Here is a 19,802-nt window from a genome sequence, read left to right on the forward strand (position 1 = left end):
TTGCATCCATTAGGGATTTTTTTCCACGGGTCGGCAAACACCTCCAGCCTGCCAAAAGCGCAAAGTACACCGCAGGAAAAAGCATGCAGACTTTGCACCCAGCGTGCACACGCGGGGCTCGTCGTCTCTTTGGGTTGGCATGATCCAGAACGCTTCATGAAGCGTGCCCGGAGCAGATACGCAAATTCCCCTCCGGGACTGAGGCATTATGCCTGTTGGTTTTGGTGGGCAGAAGAAAAACTCCCCTTTCTGTTCACTCGTAAGCTGCTAGAGGCTTTTAAAAGCCAGCCCGCGTGTCTGTCCCGGGGACAGGCTTTGTCGCTGTTCTGGAAAAGGCTGCAGCACCCGCTGAAACGCGTGCCTGCACCCAGCCACGTCCAGCCCTGTCAGCAGCCCTTTCCAGAGCTGCGGCCATTTCAGCCTCCTCACCGCTCCTGGCACCCGGCCCACTTCACTCAGCCCCAAAATGCTCAGAAAGAGGCCTGGATTGCCCGCTGGCAGCCCTGCTTGCTGGCAGGGCCTGGCTGACACCCTCTGACCAGAGCCAGCAAGCGCCTCGAAGCCACCAGCAGCCACCAGGAGCCCAAAGGCACCTCTCCGCTGCCTGCTTTCATCAACGCTCGCCTTCGTCCTGCTTTCTGCAGCTGGATCTGCTCCATCACGCTGTGGGAAGGCAAGGTGGAGGTATTTTGTGCACATGTTGTGCCAGCTGCACCAGCTACACGCACAACGCCCGGACATTTCATATCGGTGTCTGTCACGATCTGCATCGTGACAAGTGCTGGTGAGCACAGCAGGCGTGCAGGGGTTGCAGGTGATTTATCCTAATTGTGCCTGAGAGCATTTCTTTTCCTTTTTCAGGGTAAGCATGGGCTCTGGTAGGACCAAGAGGAGAAAACACAGCGTGAATGATTGTAGCGTAGTGTGTGTGGGGTGGAACTGAGCACTGTGTCTGCTCCTGTGAGTTCAGGGCTGAGATGGAAGGTGTGTGCTGGTGTGTGCTGGCCGCTGGATGGCATCATGGGGCCGGGTTTCCTTTGGCAAACTACTTTCCACAGTTAGCATCTGCTCCTCCTTTGCTAAAATGCCTGAAAATGTGTAATTTAATTTAATTTAATTTAATTTAAATAAAATAAAATAAAATAAAATAAAATAAAATAAAATAAAATAAAATAAAATAAAATAAAATAAAATAAAATAAAATAATAAAACAAATAAACAAGGACATTGGTTAGTTTATACAGACACACGACTCCCCCTGCCTTCTCCTGAACCTATTACCATCTTCATCCTTTAGGAAACCCAGAGGCAAGAGGAGAAATTTCAGCTGTGCCTCAAAACCCAGCTTTTCTACGATGCCACTCGCCTTCTGCAGCCCGTCTCAGCCCATTTTTAGGCACTCGACTCTCAGCAGCCTTGCATCCAGGCAGGCCCTGCTCAGCCGAGCCGGAGCTGTGCACGGTGCTGGTGTCAGTGCCTGGCTCTGCAGAGAAAGCCCTTGGTGGGGAACCCCTGCACCTACCTGCAGGGCTCTCAAACCTGGGGATGGTGAGACACCGACCCCCAGCTTTAACACAGGTCAGTCCATTTCAGTTAAAACAAAACCTGTAAGGAACATTTTGCACATTCTTTGCTCCATTAAACAAGAGCTGTCGTGGCAGAGTCCCTGTTGCCCTCATCCCAAGATATCCCTTTACCCAACCAACACCCTTGCCACCTGATCCTCTTTCATACGGGTTCCAGCCTTGGACCATCCGGCAAAAGCAGGACTTGGATAAGACCCAGGTGCTTGTTGCATGTGTTGGGTGGCTTTAAGGTATGCGTGTGAGAGCTCTGAGGAAGCAAATGGCAGAAATGATGTAGGCTCCTCCACTGAACGCAAATAAATTTGCCCTTTTCTAAGTAAGTCTGTAGTTTGGAAATCTTCGTGCATCTTTGGCAGTGTGACAACACAAACTGTGAAAAAAAAAGTCTCCTTCCTTATCTCGCAGTGTCTGGAGAGGACGGCTGATAGTTTTCTGGAAGAGAGAATTTGTCTCACCAGGGCTGAAAACAACGTATTTGAAAAGAGATCAGAAAGCCTTCAAGTTCGTACAAAGGGCTGCTCTAATTCCTGCGGGAGCGCAGAGAAGATCTTTATGTGGCGTCTTACATCAGGCTGTAATAACAACAAGGGGGATAAGGCTTGCTTGTGGGGAAGAAAACATCCATTACAGAGCGTGGAACCAGCCTGTCATGTTCGCATGGGCTGCCCGCGGAAAAAAAAAAGGATTTAAAACTGAATGGCATGGAGACACTGAGTGAGTTTTGCAATAATCGTGTAGTGCTGATGCCTGCAGTACAAATGTCAGGATACGATGCCTGGCCCTTTGGCGACACGGGGAACGTATCAGTCCCGAAAACCAGAATCCCCCTGCACGCACGAGGCAGGAAAATCGAAGTAGACAACACCTGGCTCCTCCAGCAGCATTTCCCAGTCACACAGGCCACTAAACAATTTGCCATCCTTCAGAAATGAAAGCCAAGATGCTGACAACAGAGGCGAGCTGATCCTGTAACAGGATTTCATGATGAGAGGGTGCCGGGGTGGCACCGATGCCCACCTCACCCCGCAGGGGCTGGATCCCGCAAGGAGCTGCCAAGCTTTTGGCCTCCCCCTGCCCCCTTACTCTGCCAAAGCAGAGCCTAAAGCCAGAGCAGCGCCTACAGAGCCCTTTTGTGTCCTCCAGCACACCAGCTACGGGTGGGTTTGCTCCCATCTCTCCTCCCACCAGCACGTGTTCAAAGCTGAGCTAGCAATAGAGATCCCACCCAGCGCCTTCCCACGCTCTTAATTTAGGTGGGACACGTATGCAAGGAGTCGTCTCTTCTGTCACCTTGTCCTTCACCTGCCAGTGCATCTTAACCACACCTCCAATCCCTTTCACAGCCATGCCCTTCCTTCCAGAGGGACTGTAGGTGTGGATGCCTGGGCCAGGGGCTCAAAGCGTGTGGCAGCTGATCTGCCAAGCCACTTGTTAAGCTGTGTCTTAAATCGCAGGAGGTAAAGCCAGGTGCTTGGCTGACCTTGGGAAACACCATGAAAATACCCAAAGGGTGATGACACCTGGGATGCCTTTGGCACTGTGGATATCGGCAGTAAAAATGGCACAGGTTTGTGCTGCCTGCTCAAGTTGTTTTTCTTTGAGGAAAGGCAGTGCCCCCAGCAGTGGCTACCTACAGAAGCAATGATCCTAAGCACCGCCCCATCTCCTTTCCCACCCCACATACATGCATGTGGCAGAGGATGGTCTGTAGTGCCTCTGAGCACTGCTTTTCTTCTCCGTCCTGTCCTCTCCAAAGGAGCAGGGTGCTGGGAGCGCTTCCCCTGCTCTCTTCCCTGGGGAAAGGATGGCACGGGCAGGCTGGCTCTAGCCCACTCTTAAGTAAAAGTTTGCTTCTCTCTGGCATTAATATTTTAAATGAATTATCTAATGCTTTCGAAGAGTCTGCAGGCACAATCACCTTTTCATAAAGAGCAGGTAATCAGAAGAGCATTAATATTTGAAGAAGAGAAGCTCCAGGCTTATGATTTAGGCAGGAAAGGCAGGGGGGGTTCTCTGCCCATCCTTCCATGAGCAGCCGTGTCTTTCTCAAAGTCTCGAGGCCCTGACACATCGCAGGGTGAAGTATGAGTAATTCTCCATAAATATGCTTTTAGCTGTAAATTTGCCTGAGAAAGGCATATTGATTCGACATCACCGGGGATGGAAGGGCAGGCTCGAAGGCTGGGGTGAGGCTTGTGGCAGCCTGCTCATCCCCTTCCCCCTGTTTTCTGCTGGCTACGGGCACATTTCCCCAGGTAGCTCTTTCAGGAGATGGGCTATGTGTCTGCAGGAGGGAAGGAAAGCTGTGCAGAGGGCTCTGGGTGGGCTGGATCAATGGGCTGCAGCCAGCGGTAAGCATTGCAACAAGGGGAGGTGCTGGGTGCTGCTCCTGGCTCAGAACAACCCCACACATCTCTAAGGCTTGGGGCAGGGTGGCTGGGAAGCTGACCAAGGAACTGCTGGAGCTGCGAGGGGAAATGCAGCCCTGCAGCACAGCCCACGCTCACCAAAGTGTAGGTGGCTCCTGCTGACCCTCCTCAGAGGGGTAAGCATCACACGGGGTAAATTGTGGGATCAGCAGGCTTTCAGAGCCACCTGAAGCAAGTGCTCCTGAAGCTCCTCCTGTGACTCCAGCTGCTGTGGGAGGATAGCTCACCTGGAGGAGAAGGAGTGCTGGGGAGAAGAAAGAGAGGCATGGAGGTTATGAGATGCTGCAGCAAAGAGCATCTTTGAGATGCTGTGAAAGAAACGGAGGGACGATGCTTCCCTGCTGCCCCCAGCAGATGATGCTGCAGAGCAAGCTATCGGAAGCGTGAGGGCTGCATCTCTGAACCCACATAACTGCGAGCTGAGCAATGCCCCTCCGAAGGTAGAAAGATTTTTATTTTTCTTTAAATCCATTCTCATTAATCATACAGGCATTTCTTACGCATCACCTCTGCGGAATACCAGTGCCTCTCTTGAATTGCTCACCCCCAGCCCAGCGGGGATGGGTGCAGCACCCACGTGCAGGCACCAGGCTGATGTCTGCTCCGCTCGGTGCACCCCTGCCTTTGGGGGAAGGACTTGGGGGGCAGGCAGCCACTGGCCACCAGAACTAACTCACACACAAAAAACCTGTAGAGACAGAAAGCCAGACTGAAAGCAGGGATGTTTCTCTTAAAACAGGCACTCAGAGGACCGTTCAGAGCATCTTCAATAGGTGAAGCTGGAAGTAAAGACCCTACTGGCTAAAAAGAGATCCCAACTATAAAGAATATGCTAACTTTTAAGATATATTGCTGCTATTCCCCTCCTACTGACACCTCAGTATCCCACAAGCAGTATTTACCTGCCTCTACTGTGCGCACTTCACAAGTGCTGACCAAGCTTGTTCTCAGATGGCCCAGCTGATTAACATAATTCAATTAGACCCAGAACAACTGATCGCAATCTGCTCTTCACATGAAGATTGCTGCTCCTCTTTCAGAAAGGAGGAAGGGCTTGTGCGCCTGAAAGCTGCTGTTTTCAACACTATTGAGTGAAAATTCCCAACAGCCACCCAATGCCAAACCAAACGTCCTTTTCCTACAAATACCCTGATTTACAGGCTCGGGCTGTGCTGCCCCTGTCCCATCCGCTGCCCACCTTCGTGGCTCCCTCCTGATTCCCTTCACGGAGGGAGAAGCCAGCCGTGCGGGGCTGGGTCCAAATCCTGCCGGTTTCGTGAGACGGTCGCAAGGGCAAACGTCCCCTCTGGGATTTAGTCGAGGACAATAAATGGTTTTCTGTCTGTGACCTAAATCGGGGCTGAGGTCAGTTCTCCAGAAGTAAGAAGCTAATGTAATAACACAGATTTTGCTTGGGTTTACATGTGTGGGTTAAGCTAATCCAACAAGAAACAAACATTTTCAGTGATAGTCTTTTTTTTTTTTTTTTCTTCCTCTCATATAGGCTTTTCAGTAATGCATTCTTTATCCATAAATTAGCAATGACATTGAAAGAAATCCTTTAATACCATAAAATGACAACAAAACTGGGACTGGGAGCCAGGCCTATTACCTTCCCCGTCCGTGTACTTACAGCATGAGCAATCATACCCCCGGGAAAACTCCGACCTTACCATTAAGCAAAGTACCCTGTGATTTCACATATCGCTTCGCTTGCAACCGGCCGTGAGCACAGATAACAGCAGTTTTCCAGAGAGAGGCTAAGGTGGACAATAATTCACAAAATGCACCTCAGCTTTTACATAATCCTGGAGGTGCTACTATTAGCCTTGCTGCAGCCTGACAATTATTCCTATAAACACTGGCTGAAAAAGCAGGGAAGGTGTTATTACAGTGCTTGACAAGCGCGAAGGCTGGGGCGAGCTTCTTCAAGGGACTATAAGGAGTCCCTTGAAGGGGCCAGCCTGAGTTACTCTTACTTAAAAGCCAGAAAAAAAACCCTCCGTTATTACATCGGCTTTGATGTTTTCAAAGAAAAAGAGAAGGCAACAACCTCTGGGTTGTGATGAATGTCTTTTTTTAAGCTAAAGGCAAAACAAACAGGGAAATAAATAAAAGGACGTTCACCAGTACAGAGCGAGTCCCAATTCAATACGATGTTGACAGCCAGGTTAGGACTTTGGTGGTAAGTGGTCCTTCTGCTAACTGTGCGCAGTAAATAAAATGTCAGCCGCTGTGCCTGCAACAGCACATCCTTGAAAGGGTACTGGGAATAGTCTACAACTATTTTTCAGAGAACAATTTCCCTAATATTTTTAACTCCCTTTCTGTTTTTTCAACTCAAAATGGCCTCTGCTACCCCTGCCTCTCAGGCACGTGAGTATGGTGCTCAGGAATAAGTCTGCGTTTGTGTTGAGAAGAAACATCAAAACAGGCATTACAAAGGGGAAAGTGCTTTATTTACAGATTATTAATTTTACGAATGGCCAAGGAATGTCTAACATAGAGACAGAATTTTGCTTTCAGTTTTCCTCAAACACACAAAATTTTGGGTGAACAAATTTTATTTCATGTTTTCAATCACAGAATTACCATTCTTGCAATAGATTATGCTCTGCTGATTGTGATTTGCAATTTTTTTTTTTGTTTGCTTGATTGGATTTACCTTCATAGGAGGATGCTTTACTTATGGTAAAGTACCTGAAAACAAGGTTTCCTGATGTTGGGCAAACGGCGTTTAGCAAGGGGAGTTTTCTGTTCAGTCCCTCGTTCTGCTTCCTTTTCCAAATTTTTGGAGGAAACCAAGCTTTCTATGCACACAATTACGGTGAGCCAAAAATAACAACCTTTAAATTAGCAGGGAGTAGGTGGAGGGGTACAACGAGCACACCAGCTTGCCATAACAGTCTGGATGTTTAAATGAAGAGATAGGACTTGACATGCAGAATAACTAGAGCTGTCAGATGACTAATGGCTTTCACTCAGTATAGACCCAGGCCCTGGAAAAGTTGCTAATGAAGTGGGATTACTTAAAAACATGCCTCTATTAGCTGGCGTGAGCCCCAGCTCCGCAGGCAGGTCTGCTGAGGAGCCGCCGTCCACCCACACACACCTGACCGAGGGGTTTTTGGCCTCTGGCCCCGTCTTTCTGCCCGGTGCTGACAGAAGCATTGGCAGAGCAGGATGGTGCTGAGCCCCCTCCTCTGCTAGGAAATGTCCTGCCCTTGCTTCACCCTTAGGTCTTCTTCATCATTCTTCTCCATGTGTTGCAGAGGGCACAGGGCAGAGAGTGGTTATCGGGTGTGAGAGGAGCCTGGAGGCTGCAGGGTGCCCTTCGGGAGCCGTAGGCTGAGGACTGGAGGAGGCAGGATGCAGTGGGACCTGCTGGATGATTGCTTGGTTTATAGCCTTGTGTTTGTCTCAAAGCATGCTGGCGGCTGAGGGGTTTCTCCTTTGGACACCTACGAAAGCCAACCATGAGCAGTTTTGCCCCAGTAGCAGGGCAAGTCCCTGCACAACCTCCCTGATGTTGAAATTAACCTTGTTTTGAGCAGCAGGTTGGACCAGAGGCTGCCGGAGGTCCCTGTCAGCTTCACTTTCCTGTGAATTACGGTCCCATTTATGCCACTTGTGCCCCATATAATGAGAAAGTTCTGCTCTGCGCTGCCAACCTCAGCCCAGTATGTCTGCTCGCCTCTGCTTTTCTCCCTTCCCCTGACTCATTTTGAGGTAGCTCTCTCCGAATTGCTTTGTTTACTGTGTGGGGTGGCAGCTTTGTATTCTCATCTGTAACGCATGGACAGTTCAGCATGCTGAGCTTAATTTAGTCCTTCTGGCTCTCCTTTGCTGCATCACATGAGGGAGGAGTGTTTGGCTCCTTGTCCTGATTTTGCTCTGTGAGGATGGCTCATTGTCAAAGCGCTCTGCTGCTGGTTGGTGTTGGTCAAGCCTTGGAAGTGCAGACACTCCCCACCCTCCTCTTTTTTTTTTTTCTTTTCCCTTTCTCCAGAAGTTTTCCAAAATGGCAAATCAGACCAGAATTACAAATCAAGTTAACCATGCAACTACAACCCAACAGTGAGACCTTAAAGAATCACAGCTCAGCAGGACAGCAGCTCACCACTGGCCTTAATTGGCAGGCGATGACTTGCTCCTCTACAAATCATCGTTGCCTGGCTCCACTCAGCCAAGCCAGCAGCTCACATCTAATGCAGCCCAAGATACCAATGGCCTTCTCTGAGGCATGGGAACATCGCTGACCAATGCTCATCTGGGTGTCCACCAGCACCCCCAGGTCCTTTGCTGCCTAGACGATCTCCAACATGTTCTGGTGGTGCCTGGGGTTGTTCCTCCCCAGCTGTAGGACCTTGAACTTCCCCTTGTCGAAGGCCATGAGGTTCCTGCCAGCCCATTACAGCAGCCTGTCAAGGTCCCTGTGGGTGGCAGCGTGACCCTCTGGTGTATCAGTGCCTCCTCCCTGTTTTGTGTCGTCAGCAGACTTGCTGAGGGCACAATCTGCCCCATCATCCTGATCATTAATGAAGGTACTGGACAGGACTGAACCCAGTATTGACCCCTGGGGTATACTATTCATTGCTGACCTCCCACTAGATTTCATACCCCTGACCACCATCCTCTGGGCTTGGCTGTTCATCCAGTCTAATTTACTATCTGCTCATCCAGCCCATACTTCATCAGTTGAAGTCTATGAGGACATCAAGGGGGACAGTGTCAAAGGCCTTACTGAAGTCCAGGTAGACAATATCCACTGCTCTCCCCTCACCTACCAAGCCAGGCTTTTCATCCCAGACGGTTCTCAGGTAGGTCTGGGATGACTTTCCATTGTGGTCTTAGGTGTGATAGAAAGGCTGTGGTGGCTGAGGGCTAGGACTGGTCTACCTCAGCTCTTGGCTACCCGTGGATTTTGCTATAGTCTGATCAAGCTATAGTCTGATGAGGTATGCTTGTTCATAAGTGGACAGCTCGAAGATCTGCTTTTAATTCGTGCTATTGTCTGAGGTATAAAACCTACCATGTGCCTGGGATGGCTGCTGCGTGCTTGGGTTCTTGTAACTGTTCTGAATGGCCAAGTGACTAGCCGAAATCTCCTAATCCAGGGCTGTAGCACGCTAACAAATTTTAGTAAGACCTAGGTGCTCAATCACTGGGGGATTTCTCCTAAAAATCGATGCTGGGGAAAGTCCTGCATTTAATCTTGCTGGTTAAGTGGCTCAACTACAGTGCCCAGTGCGTTAATGCCATTTAACGCCTACCATTAATCAACGTCTCGACAAAGAAAACTGATGCTTTGTGTTTGGGTTTTGCAAGCAACGTTACGATTAGTGAGATTTTGATTATTTTTTTTAAGGGAGGCTCAACATTTGACGCGTAGGATTTAGAAGCAAATACTTTATTTGACAGAGATGCGAGGACTGACTCGGACTTCCCCACCGCCACGTTCGAAGCGGGGAGGCGCTTCCCCCTGGAACTGCTTTTATTACAAGCGTGTTTGCTTTTATTACAGGCGCGTTTGGCAGGGCTGGTGGCCGGTCTCAGCCCGTGTTGGTTTTATGGGGCCGCTCGGGACGCACTGAGGGGCTGGGGCCGGGGCTGGGGCCGGGGCGTGAGGCGCTCCCCTCAGGGCGGGCCGGGCGCGAGCCGCCAAGCGCGGGAAGCTCGAGGCGGTCCCGCACCCCCCTCCCCTCCCCTCCCTCCCCTCCCTCCCCTCCGCTCCCCGCGCGCGCCGCGGTGCCGCACCGGCCCCAGTCCGAACGCCGCGCTGCTGGCCGCCTCCTCCTCCCATTGGCCCGCCGGGCCGCGATTGACGGGCGGAACAACCAATGGGCGGGCCGTTTCCATGGCGCCCGGCGGCACCGCCCCCCCTCCCCCTCTGGCGGCCGCAACATGGCAGCGGCGCCTCCCGGCGGCGGCTCCGCGCTCCGAGCGCTCCGCGGCCGGGCCCAGGCGGGGCAGCGGCGGCGGCGGCCGTGAGGGGCCGGCCGGGGCCGGGAGCCGCCGCCAGCACCAGCGCGGCCCCCCCGTGCCTGCCAGGGGAGCCCGGCGGCGGCGGCGGCCGCGCTTTTGTCCGCCGGGAGCGGCGCCTGAGGGGGGTGGGGGGGGCGTGAGGCGACCCCGGCCCCCTCAGCCCGTCCGTCTGTCCGCCCGCGCCTCGCCGTCCGCCCGCAACCGCCGCCAGGTGAGCTCCCGGGGGGGTGGGACGGCCCCGGGGGGATGTGCGAGCCGCCGCGCTGTGATGGGGGGCTCGCGGCTATCGCCGGGCTGCCTTCATGGCCAGCCGAGGCTTCCCGCTAGGCTCCAGGCAGCGTTTGGGAGGCCTGGAGCCGGCGGGGTGCTCGGCATCGCTTCAGCCGCCGCTGGCTCTGAGGGCTCTCCCTGCCTGAGCTGCCTCTAATTTCCATCAAAGAAACCAGCGCTGCCATCGCAAGCGGCCCCTTGGCTCCTCTGGCTGTTGGAGGCTGCACTGGGTTTCTGTGGGTCCAGCTCGGCTCCTTGCCTTGCTCTGGAGGCTTTCTGTCAGTGGCTTGCTGTCAGTGGCTTGCTGTCAGAGGTACACACGCAGGGTGGTCACCCAGTGCCAGCAGCATCGGAAGGGGCTCGATGAAAGGAGCGATTAAAGAACACTGTGTGAAGGACCTCTGCGTGCCGCAGGGGGGAACCTGGCTGGGGCTGGAGCTCTCCCTTTCTCCAAGTTCTCGCGCCGTAGTGAGGCGCGTGGTATAAATAGAAATGCTGGGGATTTTAGCCACTGAATTCAAAGTTACGGTTTCCACAGCAACTGGCACTCAGGCCGATTGCTACGTATGTAATTTTTTTTTTTTAATCTGGCTTCTCGTGCTGTGTCAAATCCTCCTCCACGAGCATCCAGTGCTCGTTCCTCCTGAGCATCTCCCTCCGCTCCCTTTAGCCAATTGCCCTCTTGCTCCGCTGCTGGCTCCAACCTTCCTCCCATCTCCTCCTGAACCAGCTGCTGGTGGAGCTGTGCACCGTGCCCCACTCGTCCACCGTGTTCGCTCATCCCCCAAGCCCTCCGTTTGCTTCCAGCTTCCACAAACACAGGAAGAAGCAGCCCCGCTTTGAACCCCTGGCATATCCTGGAAGCAACCGCGTCTGTTTCCATCTCTCCCTTATCTGAAGGGCTGTTGTGACAGTAGGGTCTGCACAGCTTTTGAGGCGTGAAGGAAATGCAGCTGGCGAGCTGTGCTGGGGGCTACGGGACGGACGGATTGTCACCTAGGGAGGACCAGGGTGCAGCAATCGTTGCCAAAAGTCTCTGTGACGTGAGCGTGAGGAGCTGCTAGCGTGTGTAGCCAGCAGGTTGATGTATATACGTGGTGGTGTCCGAGCTGCAGTTTCCAGAGCAACTGGAGGTTTGCGTCTGGGAAGGCTGTTAACTAAAACATGGAACATCGCATCCGGTTTTCCTTTCTGAAATCCGGTGTTTTTTAGCTACTGTTAGCAATGCAGCTGGGCTTACCTGTCTGAGAATACGTGTAAAAACCTTCCATGACCAAGCAGATCTTCTTCAGGTGTGTACTTCTGGGATGAGAGCAAGAGTGGGAAATTTCAGCCCCCAAAGTAATTATCCTTAGGGTTACAGCAAAAGGCTTAAAAAAGGGGAGGTGGGGGGACAGAATGGAAGTGCTTTTTTTTAATCTCATCTGTATCTATAAAAAATACTAATGGCAAAAGTGCAGAATGAGTAAAAAGGCTGATGCGGGCTGAAACCAAGCGTGAAGCAAAGGGTTACTGTGGCTGGAGCTCGATCCTAAGAAGAAGGGGACTCGGGATCCCCTGTAGGTGGGAGCAGTTGGGCAGACCGTGCTGCTGGAGGCTGTGTAATGTATGCATTATCTCTCTGGCTGCTGCTCCACGTGAAACTGGATCCCTCGTGCAGTTTCACAGATGGTTCAGCTCTGAGCAGCCATGCCAAGGACCTTCAGCATCAGAACAGGTCACTTTCCCGGTGTAACTCAATTCGAGCCGATGTTATTTCAAAAAAGTTGATGCATCTGCGTTGTGGGATTTCCCCTTGCCCTGTTGTCAGCGATAGGCATGTCGTGCCCTTATAAGCTGCTCTGCTGGATAGCCAGATGGGTTGGGGCAGCGATGCCATAAAATGCTTTGTAGGCTACCTGGGAATCTGAGGCAGGAGGCTTGAAGCGTTGGCTTGAGCAAAAAGGAATCGCAAAGAGAGCGTCCCAGGGGTCTTCCTTGCTGTTTTTGTTAGTAGCCTTCCAGCTCAATGTTTTCCTTTCAGTGTTTTATATCTATACATATACCGTTCCATTGATGTTGCCGCCTGTAATAGCGTTGTCAGCAGCCTATGGTTTTTGCTTAATAAAATGGAGGAATGATTCTTCTCCTGCGAGGGGGTTTTTAAATGAAACTTAAACCCAAACCTTTGTGATCTTTGGTACGCTGCCCAGATTATAGAAGCAACGTGATTGAAGCAGCAGCTGGTAATGGCTTGAAGTAAATTGAAATGCCTTGAACTTCTTACCGGGCCTCCTTCACAGAGATGGGGAGCTCGTTTTCTATTTAATCAGCCCAATCTTGGCCATACCGTGCAGGCTGGGGAAGGGTTTTAGATCGTTTGCCTAGGAGCGGGCTGTTGTCAGTGGCTGCTGCCTGCCCCCTCCACAGCTGGCAGTGCTGCCTGCCGGGTGGTAAAGCAGAGAGAGACAGTAACAAACAGCGAGAAGGGCTGGATTTTCATGGGAATAACCACCTATTTCTTTTCTTGGGTGCTCAGAGACTGCCTGTGCGTGCTGTGCTATCAGTTTCGTGATAAACTCATCCATCTTGGCGTCAGGGCATCCAGTTTGACGTTTCACCAGTCTGCAATATAAATACTCCTCCTTGTTTTTCTTTGAACTCCTCCATTAACTTTGGTGGATAAAGCCAAGTCTTCTGAGCACCTGCGAGCTGGAACGAGATGCCCAATCCATTAACCTCAGCCTTGTTTTAGGATCTTCTTCCCTTAGAGGAGTGGGCAGGGAGCGAGGGGCGGAGGGAAGGCGTTGTGCTCATGAGGACGGACTTGCTGTGTCACCTCAGCTGCTCGGTCTGCCTGGGGATCAGCAGCTTTAGCTCCTGAGCAGCATCTTCTGTGGTAAGTACTGCAGGGAGCCATCCCACCAGGCTGTGGGGTCGCTCCCACCCTGTGTATCTGCCACCTGGGAGGTCTCCTGGCAGCTGTGGCCTGGAGAGGAGAGACGGGAAAGAGGCAAAATTGAAGAGGAAAGGCAAAAGGGTTACTCCTGCTGGCAGGTGATGAGGAGAGATGGTCTGGTCCAGAGCACTGGATGTCACGCATACCTACCTAAGCGTGGGTTGTGAGGAATGCAGCAAATTTCTGGATTTGGAATTTTGCAGACCAGGCTGCAATAAAATGTGTGTTTGGAACACGTTATGTCTTCAAGCAAGAGGGGTTTTTCTTTATTTATTTTTTAAAACCTTTGGCCGTAGTTACCATCTGCATCTGAGAACTTCATACTGCTTCGTATTATTCAGCATGTCTTTATGGGTAATTGTTTTTCCCTTTCATATGTTCTGTTCCGAAGGTTAGTGCAGTTTTCCTCTTTGCGGATAAATAATTTAAACACCTGAACTGCTTACATGCGTGCATGCGAGCCCAGAACAGTCACGACTCTCTTTTGCTTCGGAAAGACTGGCTTTTCTGAAGAAGATTCAAAGCGGCTGAAAATAGCTTCATCAGAGAAACATCAAGTAGCACTTCAAAATTATTACTCTCACGCCACGGATGCTGGCAGCGCGCGTCTGCCATCCTGTTTGTGCCATTTTGCTGAGTGATCGCGGCCTCGCTGACAGCTCGCTTGCTCTGGCCGAGCGTGCCCCTTCCTGAAGGGCAGCGCCGTCCTTCCCTTGGCAGAATGGGGGCGAAGACCTGGCTGCAAAGAGGGCTGGGCTGTGCAGTCAGGCTGCTGATGGCAGGGCTCCTGGAAAGCCCTCGTGCTGGTGTGGGCAGATTTGCCCCTCAGTGGGGAGCGGGGTGCCGTGGCAGCGTTTCCCTCTGGCAGGGGAGAGGCTTTTCCCGTCTCTCTTCTTTCTAAAGTGTATTTTCAGAGAGGAACCGCTCTCCTGCTCTCCCCAGGTAAAACCACATGGGCTGCACAGCCTCCTTGGGAGATCTGCAACCCAACCCAACTACCGAAGGAAAGAAGGCTTTGTCCTGTCTCATCCTGTGTCCCCTTCAGTCACCGCTTCGCTGTTTAATCGCAGCCTGGCTGGCGATAGATAGCACTCCTGGATGACTGGAGTTTCCTCTCCCTTTGTTGCTTTTTTTAAAAAAAAAAAAAAAATATTCTTAGGAACTACCTTTGTAGAGCAACTGCATATCTCTAGGCTAAAGCTAAGCCACAGCTGGAAAGCATCTCTCATCTCTCACTCAAAACTTCTTATATCTGAAGATTTAAAACCTCATGCCAGAGAGCCGTGGCCTAGCAGTTTGTCCGTGGCTTCCTGCTTTATCAGCACTACTCTGCAAGAACACGAATACCTTGATCCCCTTTATCTTGTCCCTCTTTATGCAGAGAGAGAAAACTTGTGATGTTGCTACACAAATTCTACCTTCCTGGTTTGACTTTTTTTCCCCCCAGTGTTTTTGCACAGCAGCCTGCGTGGACCCTCTGGATTTGCAGTCACATTCTCCCCCTGCCTGGCTGTCTGCCCTCCCTGGGAAGTGACGCGCCGCCAGGCACCAGGGGTCAGCAGCTGGGAGCAGATCCTTATTATAGCTGCAACATTTTTGCTGTTTTGGATGATCACACCTGTTTATCTTTGAGATAGCTTGGTTATCTGTATCTTGCCACCTCGGTTGAGCCAGCTCCTGGCGTCTCTTTGCTTTCTGCTTCTCAGCAGCGTGTCTCAGAGCCTTTCCAGTGCCACTTCCTAGCCTAGAGTTCCTGGAGAGTTTTGGGGCTGTTTGATGTTTTTATTAGTAAGACCTTCATTCGTGCCCTACCTGTGTTTTTTTTCCATGTTGGCATAACTCTCACGAGGCCTCCTTTGGTGCTTGTTCCTTCATCATGGACCTGCCCTAATGTTTGGGTGGCACAATTTCAGAGGCACTTTCCAAATTGTTATCTGTTTGACAGGAAATCTGGAGAACCTTAGCCAAAAAATCCTAAACTAAACCAAACCCATAGATATGGATGTTTTAATTTCTTTTTCCCCTAATACGATGTACCTTTGCTGTCATGCTTTTAAGAGGGGACTGGTTTTTGTTCTGGAGGATTTGACGTCTGCCGTGCAACAAGGTGGAGGGCAAGGCAGCAAAGCGGTGCAGGTAGTGCACAGAGTGGACGACTAGAGAGGCGTTTTGAGGTGAGGCTGTTGGGTTCCCACCGTGTAACTAACTCAGCTTGAGATGCCCTTGGCTGCAGAAGGCTTGAGCTTAGCCGCAGCTAAAGCCAAAAAAGCCCTCCCAAAGGCTGAGGGGTGCTGGTGCCCCCTTGTCCCCAGGCACAGCTTTAACCAGGAAGAAAAAACGTCTTCATTAAGCCACTTCGTTTGCGAAGCTATTTGTCTCGTTTGTCATGCAGACAGTAATGGACCTGTGTTTAGAAAAGAGGAAAAAAATTAAGCCCTGATAGCAGGGGAGGGGGATGGTGAGGTACAATGTGGCTCTGTGGCGTGTAGGAAGAGAAACCTCCGAGGATTCATCAGGTGGTGGTGAGAAAACCTGTTGGCCTCCTACAGCGGGGGATGAGAAATGTGGCTCCTGTTGACTCTGTGCTACCTGTAGGGCTTGTGTTAAAAATGTGCACAGTAAATGGACGTGCTGCATCTTTAGGATCACCATGAAAGGTGATCCTAAATCCTGCAGGGCTGGCTCCTTGCAGGCACAATCCGTTTCCTCGCCTGGTCATGGCTGTCTTCTGGGAGAGTCGGACAAGCCGTAGTAATTTAATGGCAAGCCTGCTAATGAAGGCAATGGGTTGGGGATTTCACCCCGTGATTCAGAGAAAACTTTGTTTATTCTGTCGCTGGCGGCAGTGCGCTTATAAAAACGGGATTGCTTCGTGCTCTTGCTCGGCAAAAGGGTAATGAGTAAGGAAACTTGAGCTGACACAGTTACTTGCCAAAATAATTAAGTGCAGAGCTAAATGAATATAAAAAGACCAGGCAAGTATCTGGAAAAAATACTTTTTTTTTTTTTTTTTGAGGCTTGCTGAGGTGTGAAGCTTCCTCTGTGAAAATAAGGTGAGCAATTAGTATTAATTGATCTGGTGCTTAATATCAGTTGGGAAGAGCTTGCCGAGGATTAATGTGGGGGAAATGTATGCAATTTCAGGAGGAATTGATTGCATTTCATCTTTTCTGCATGTAGCTTTCCCTCCAAGTGCTGATGGAAGTTCAATACCTAATGAACCAGACATTTCATTAAGCATGCATTAAGCCTGGTGCCTCTTTGGGGTCCCCTCTCCTTGCTGGCCCCCTCCTTTGGGGTGTGCACTCTCATTTCTGTTTGTTTTAAAGGATGTTGGTGAAGACGAGGCTTCTGTGCCCACTCCTGTGTCTCCCTTTGGAGAACACTTGGCATGGCGAGGCTGTGCTTTGTGTTTTGCCCTCAGTAGCAACTCCTGCTGCCTGCAGTTGAGGCTTCCAGTGGGGAACAAAGCTGTGTTGTGTGTCTGTGAGTGATAATTGTTGACAGTCGATAATGCTGGGGACCTCTCGTTGTGGGATCAGAGCTACACCAACTGCTTCTGAACTCATCAGTTACATGTTTGTAATTTTAGTTTAATATTCTTTTTCCTCTGGTAATAAACCTAAAAAAAAGTTTTGCAATGTCCCCAGCTGCCCGACCAGCTGGGGACGGTGCAAACCCCATCCTGGGTCCATGATGGCAGATTCACTTCTGGTGCACGTCCTTCCTCCTTGCAGCATCGGGGAGGGTAACTGATGTTACCTGAGTGCCTTTCAATTTATTTTTCTTGGTGAAACATGGCCAGGAGCTAGTTTGGGTGGACGTTTGGTCAGGTGCCCTCTGGCTGCTGCCCTCTGCCTCCGGTGGAAGCACAGCCGCAGAGTGAGGAGGATCGAGGTCTGATCGCCAGCAAAGGTTTGCTTCACTGCTGCCCTGAGCTTTTTGGTGTTTCAGCTCGTTGCACAAATGGGGGCGTTTTCTTGAAATGGCTGCAACTGATGTGCAGCAGCTTGTGTTTGGTGTGCGTGCACCGTCAGGGTTGCTGGGAGAAGCTTTATGTTTTCTTTAATCTTATTTTTTTTGCATCACGGTGCCTTGAAATTCATTAGAGTTCATGAGGGGTTTCTGGTGCTTTGCCATACGAGCAGGAAGGCAGAGGCCTCGTGCCAAATACCGTGGCATAAGGGATGTTGTGTCCTTGGGAGCCTGTCATGGGGCGTATGAGACAGCATCCTCCAATGCAGCCGTACCCAAGTGCTGATTTCTCCTTTCTTGCTAAATTCCTGATGGTCTGCGCCAGTTTTTGTGATGACTGCGTGCATTTCTCTGCAGATAACGTGAGCTTGACATTTGGCAGCAGCATCCTTGTGGACCATACGTCCTGTGTGTAGCTTACGTGCGGGGCTTGCCATGGGCCGAGGAAGGCCTGGGGCAGGAGAGAAGCAGGTTGCCCTTGAAATAAACCAGGAGAAAGCCAGATTTGTTGGGGTATCGCTTCAAAGCTGCACGAGAAGGGACTGTGCCTGGTGCAGGCGCCAGAGGTGGCATTCGTTGTACCTATCTTTTTTGCCTGTTTGTCTTCAAAAGTAAAAATACTTGAAAAAAAATCCATCTCTGGTCTGGTGAGCAGCACTCTAAGGAAGTGCCTTCACTTCTTCACTGCTGAGCTGCTGCTGCCCTTGTGGCCCCGGCCCCTCTGGTTTGTTTCTAAATGCGGACTGTCAGACGTGAAGTACGGGCTCGTCTGGGTGATGCCTGCTCTCTGCTTGGCTGGGGTTGTCCCATCCAAATGGAGCAGCCCTACAGGCTCAATCCCCTCTTTGTCAGCACTTTGCCTGCTGCCTCGTTCTGTCCTGGAGCGTACATGGGGGTACCCTGTTCCCCACCTTGCACTGGAGGGGTGGGAGGATGTCCTGGGGCCCATATGGGTCTTGCCTGACTTGGCTGCTCCATCCCACAGTGGGAGGGGAAAAAGGGTGACATTGGAGCAGTGAGCCAGCAGCAGACGAGATGTTTCTCCAGGATGATTTGTGCCCTGCTGGCACGCTGTGAGGGCCGGCAGCGTTAGCAAAAGCCCAGTTTCTCTGCTGGTAGAGAAAGCCCTCGGGCTCCCTGCCAGCTGAAATCCTGAGCAAGGTCCCCGGGGGAGGTGGGGGCACCCTGAGGGGAATTGTCATGCAGCGGGGTGAGGGCCAGCAGCACAGGACGTGCCTTGGAGAGCTGCCTGCTGCAGGTGCTCAAGGTCTCTGAGTCCTGAATGATGAAGCCCTGGTCCTCAGGGCAGTAACGCATCCTCCTCCTGACGGGCAGGGGAGAGGGGAGCTCCCGTGGTGACACAGCACGTGCAGGAGGGAGCCAGCAGCAGAGCAGTGTGAGCTGGGCTGGGGGTCCTGCTCAGGGCTGTGCTCTGGCCAAAGGGGCAGCCTCTGCCACCTCTGCTCCACCCCATATTCACACACGGGCTGCCACAGGAGGGAGGCACCCGTTCAGCCCACTGTTCTCTGGGCCACCAGAAACCTTGGCTTTTGGGGCTGGAAATCCACCTGCTGGGTGTCAGCTCCTCTCTCGGCCAGGGAGGGCTCATTCAAAGTGTTATTCATTTATTTTTTCAGCATCCAGCTGCAAACATGGGGCGTCTGGCGGTGCTGTTGCTGGGTGGGCATCTTCTGGAGCCATCTGTTTATACGTGGAGATGACTTTCAGCTGCAGGGATGCTGTCTGCAGCTCCAGCAGCTGCTGAAAGCACATCCCGGGCTAGTGTGAGGGGGGAAGAAGGTGGAAATGCAGATGCAGAGTGATGTCTGCAGCACGCAGAAGTCTCCCCTTAGGGCTGGGGGCTGCCTCGCTAAAAGCAAGCGTGCCCTCTCTCAAGCAGAAGCTGGAAATTACGTGTTGTACTTTTCAGGGCTTTCTAAGGAAGCAGTAAGTCGTCAAACATTTTGAATGGCACCTGGGGATGTTGCCCTGTCTGAAATCTGAATTTATTTTTTATTTGTTCCTAGCATTAGCATGTTGGTTATCTGATCTGTGATGCCCAGCATCTCTTCGTGTCACCGAATTGTGTTTTTGGTCTCTGCTGTCAGTAGTACTTCGCTGTCGGAACTGCTCCCGTTTGGGAGCTGTGCCAAAAAATTGCTTTGAGCTGAAACTGCAGGAAGAGAGGACTGGCTTTGCAGTCCGTAGGAGTCAGTGAGAGAAGACTGATGCCTTAATTGTACCAGTTTGGCAAGCACAAAGCAGCAGGAGAGGACTGAGCTGCGTGGAGGGGATGGGGCAGCAGCTCGTGGCACGGGAGGAGCCGCGTGGATTTGCCACCTTGTGTTGCTCCTGCAACGTCACTCCTGGAGGCCCTGGTGCTGGGTCAGCGTATCCCAGCGTGGGCACGTGTGTGTTTAGGAGATGCAGAGAACATCTGTGCTCCATTTCTTGTTTGTTTACAAACACTTCCACGTGCCACTTTGCCATTTCCCACTCCTCCTCCTCCTCATGGACGGTTGTGGCCCCACGCTGCATGCGGGAAGCCGTGGAGGGAGCCCTCCTGTGCCCATGCGGCACGCAGACCGAGCCTGGCACGCCTGCTGCCTGTTCCCACTC

The 19,802-nt window shown here is 51.6% G+C and overlaps 1 protein-coding gene across 5 annotated transcripts in view; it reads left to right on the forward strand.

Moving 5' to 3' along the window:
* Positions 1-9,927: 9,927 nt before the first annotated feature.
* TIAM1 (TIAM Rac1 associated GEF 1) overlaps positions 9,928-19,802 on the forward strand; it is a 151,634-nt gene continuing 141,759 nt past the window's right edge. For all 5 annotated transcript variants that reach the window (XM_068689424.1, XM_068689488.1, XM_068689419.1 and 2 more), the window contains exon 1: positions 9,928-10,211. The gene's annotated coding sequence lies outside the window, so the exon portion shown is untranslated. The remainder of the gene's footprint in view (positions 10,212-19,802) is intronic.

The sequence above is a fragment of the Anas acuta genome, chromosome 1 (genome assembly GCF_963932015.1).
Source record: "Anas acuta chromosome 1, bAnaAcu1.1, whole genome shotgun sequence".
Lineage (NCBI taxonomy): Eukaryota > Metazoa > Chordata > Aves > Anseriformes > Anatidae > Anas > Anas acuta.